The sequence below is a fragment of the Urocampus carinirostris genome, chromosome 5 (genome assembly GCF_059441175.1).
Source record: "Urocampus carinirostris isolate Australia breed hairy pipefish chromosome 5, RoL_Ucar_1.0, whole genome shotgun sequence".
Classification (NCBI taxonomy): Eukaryota; Metazoa; Chordata; class Actinopteri; order Syngnathiformes; family Syngnathidae; genus Urocampus; species Urocampus carinirostris.
Window position 1 is genome coordinate 271,410 of NC_142353.1, and position 4,251 is coordinate 275,660.

The window sequence follows — 4,251 nt, forward strand, 5'->3', positions numbered from 1 at the left end:
TGTTCCTTTAATAATCTAGCTTTTTTAGCTATGTCAGCATTTCTTTTTATTAAGTTATCATTTAGATACACATCAGTACCCTTGACTTTCCTCCCATGCTTCATCAGTTGAACCTTGTTTCCTCCCATGCTTTATCAGTTGAACCTTGTTTTTCCTGTTGGCAAAACGTAGGATCACAGCTGGGTTATTGATGTCTCAATAGAAGAGGGTAACAAGCATTGATTGTGTCCATGTTAAGTTTGATTTTTTTTTTGCGGCTTGGAATCCTGCCACCTGTATCATGTTTTTTAGTCATTTAATTCGTTTGCAAGAAAATCTAGTTATTTTTCAATATCCTGCGATGCATTATCACGTCAACTGGAGGTCTTCGCAATTTCACACACTGAGCGTGTCTGCTAGCCTGCCAGCGTTTATGCGTAGAGCCCCCCCACCCCGTCACCCCCACCCCGCTAAAACAGACTCTGTTGGAGATACAGACTTGTAACTTCTAGAGTAACCTTCTGTGGCATTAATAAGTCAGCACAGTGAATTTGGGGTCGTTTGGAGTTTTTATTCAGGAGTTAGCAGGGGGGGGAGGATTTTGCCTGCCCAAATCCTCCCCCCCCCTGCTAAAACAGACTTTGTTGGAGATACAGACTTGTAACTTGTAGAGTAACCTTCTGTGGCATCAATATGTCAGCACAGTGAATTTGAAAACTTTCAGACGTTTTTCATAATACTACTATTATTATTATTAATAGTAGTAATAAAAACGAACTAGATTGGTCGAACACCTATTCAGTAACACATCGCATAGTGGAGGTATTCCTCTGTAGTTGGATCCCAAAACCAAAGAGCATAATAAGGTTTAAAGCGTGTCTTATTTTCCAAACAGTATAGACAGGGAAGTCCGATTTTAAATGAAAAAACAACAACAATTTGTTTACACCGCGGGATCCAATGCAACCAGGGTTTCATTCACAATAAAAAAGACATTACATACGGATATTATAGTAAATCAAATAAATATTATTTGTGTACGATTAGTTGTGATTGCGGAAATCATAGCGTACATTGACGTTGGTGAATTTTTTATCCGCGTTAACAAACGCATTTTGTAGAATACGATCGTACTTTATTGTTTAAATAAACGCGTTATATAGACTAGGATCTCCCAATTGTTATAATTAGCTCACTTTATTTTTTTAAAAAGCGTATTATATAGAATACGATCGCTTTTGTCGGAAGCGTACATTGACATTGGTGACTTTTGCATCCGCGTTAACAAACGCAATTTGTAGAATACGATCGCGCTTCGCGCTTTATTGTTTAAATAAACGCGTTATATCGCGCTTTAATGTTTAAATAAACGCGTTATATAGACAAGGATCTCCCAATTGTTATAATTAGCTCGCTTTATTGTTTTAATAAGCGTTTTATATAGAATACGATCGCTTTTGTTGGAAGCGCAGCAGAATGCGCGTTCACGCGAGGGGGGGAGGAATCTGCACAGGAGTCGGATTTGGGCACAACACCTGTTGAGAATGCGCGTTCACGCGAGGGGGGGAGGAATCTGCACAGGAGTCGGATTTGGGCACAACACCTGTTAGAAAAAAGAAAAAAAAAATGTTTTAATCATGGCCATACGTATTCAACATTTGTCTCTCACAATGAAAAAAAGTGAAACAAAATTTTACACCACGTTTTATTCAAAAATTAGCTGTGCATACAATACACATACAGAAGAATAAATACGGAATTTGGGAACTATAAAGACCCCCATCATGTGTTGCAACAGTAATAAATGATTTGTGTGTACTGTTGTCTCATACGAATAAAAGACTGGTGCTGCATTAAAAATATTAATACGATTTATGTTTTCGGGCAGCACGGCGGCGCAGTGGATAGCGCGTGTGCGGCACACTTCTAAGGTCTTGGGAACCTTCTGTGTGGGTTCAAATCCAGCTACCGGACTTCCTGTGCGGAGTTTGTATGTCCTCCCCGTGCTTGCGTGGGTTTCCTCCCACATTCCAAAGACATGCATTGCAGGTGAATTGGCCGGTCCAAATTGTCCCTAGGTGTGAATGTGCGAGTGAGTTGTCTGTCCCTGTGTGCCCTGCGATTGGCTGGCAACCAGTTTAGGGTGTCCCCTGCCCACTGCCTGATGATTGCTGGGATGGGCTCCAGTACCCCCGCGACCCTATTGAGGATAAGCGGTGCAGCTAATGAGATGAGATTTATGTTTTCATTTTAATAGTTTTAAAAAGACAGAAGAAAGGGAACTATATTACAGTAAACCCTCATTATTTGTGGGGTTGTCGTTCCAAAAAGTTATAGTCAAAACCCAGAGCAGTAACTTTTTTTTTTATCATCAAACACTCTATAATACTTTGAAACCAAAGAACAAACCCTATTTACAGGCTCAAGCATCTCATCTCATCTCATTAGCTGTACCGCTTATCCTCATTAGGGTCGCGGGGGGCTGGAGCCCATCCCAGCCATCTCCGGGCAGTGGGCAGGGGACACCCTGAACTAGTTGCCAGCCAATCGCAGGGCACACGGGGACAGACAACTCACTCGCTCATTCACACCTAGGGACAATTTTGACCGGCCAATTCACCTGAAATGCATGTTTTTGGAATGTGGGAGGAAACCGGAGTGTCCGGAGGAAACCCACGCAAGCACGGGGAGAACATACAAACTCCGCACAGGAAGTCTGGAGCTGGATTTGAACCCACGCATGAGGTTCCCAAGACATGAACTGTGCCGCACATGTGCTAACCACTGCGCCTGCCGTGCTGCCCTAGGCTCAACCATGTGTTTAACAAATAAAAATACTGTACTTAAACAAATGACTTCTGTACTTACTGTAACTTCTGTCAAATGCAATTAAAAAAACATCTTGCTGCTGTACTGTATTGCACTATGAGGCTGATAATTATTTCAGGACACTATCGTTACTTCGGTTATATTTGTGTCGCCATCGTTATTGGGAAACACGAATGTGGCACAAAAACGCTTTTACCTCCCTTCAGCATGACAGGATATCTAACTTTATGGGCTATTAAAAGCATCTGTCCTTGCATTTGGCTCCTTTTTAGGGCCAGAGAATTTTGTTGACATGATGGCTTTTAGAAAAACTCAAAATTGAAAAACATTTGTGCGTACATAACTTAGGTTAGTCAAGCTGTTTGTCTACAACTGAAACATTATCGAGGCACAGGTGATACAGGCAGAAAAAGGGGTGGGGCCACCGTTTAGCCAATCAGAATGCAGAACACATTGAAAATCTGTAAAGTAGCGAAACTTGAAAGTTAATCTGCGATGCAGCAATGGATAACAGCAGAGTGAAAGTAAAAAAGCAACAAAAACTCCTCGCAATGACATTGCCAACTTCTCTAAGAGTGACAAAGATGTGAATTAACACACAGGTCAATTGTATTGTTCCGTTGATTTTTATTGTCCCAAAATGTATGATCCGGTCCTCCTGGTGCATACCTAAAACAAAAGCAAAATCTTCCTTTTTTATATCGATTACCTTTGGTATGTCTATTTTAAACTTAAATAAATCTGTTCACGGTCCTCCGAAGCTTTGCTGCAGGTTCGTGTGGCCACATCTCTGTAGCAACGCCACGGGACAAAGGTAATACGCACGCACACATCTTTTTGGAAGCTAATATTTTTTACCCGCGCAGTGCCTCTAAGGGCTTGCTCGGTCACCATGCAGTTCTCCAAGACGACCATGTTCTGGGCTAATTTGTCTCGGAAATCCTTGAAATTAGCTGAGGGCTGCAGGAAGCCGGGCGCAAGCCGGATTCCAGGGCAGAAGGTGCTCACCGTGCAGCTGTACTTGGCCTCGGCCAAGCTGACCAAACCCTGCAGTGACAGCAAAGGCTCCAGGTCGATGTGGTCCTCAACGTCAGAAAATACCCGTACGTCTGCCAAAGACTGACCCTTGAAGTCAGTGAATACCACACTCTTCAAAACTTCATTGTCGTCGGAACCATCTAAATCCTGGGAGTAACCTCCGAGCATCTGAGTCGTAGCAATTTGACAAAGGACAACAGCTGTTTTGGGCTTTGGCAGTGCGGAGCGGATGCAAGGTCGCTGGGGTTTCAGGATGGGCACCCAAACGTGAGGACACAATTGTTTACGTTGGTTAGGACACAATAGTACGGCGATCTCCACCAGTCCTGCTGACTGTGCCATCGAGCCAAAGCCAAAATATGGGCGGAGACTTGAAAAAGACAACAGTGGAATATCGAAGCAAGT

At 42.8% G+C, this 4,251-nt stretch overlaps 1 pseudogene; it reads right to left on the reverse strand.

Moving 5' to 3' along the window:
- Positions 1-2,826: 2,826 nt before the first annotated feature.
- On the reverse strand, positions 2,827-4,251 carry LOC148364920 (protein phosphatase 1 regulatory subunit 3C-like; annotated as a pseudogene).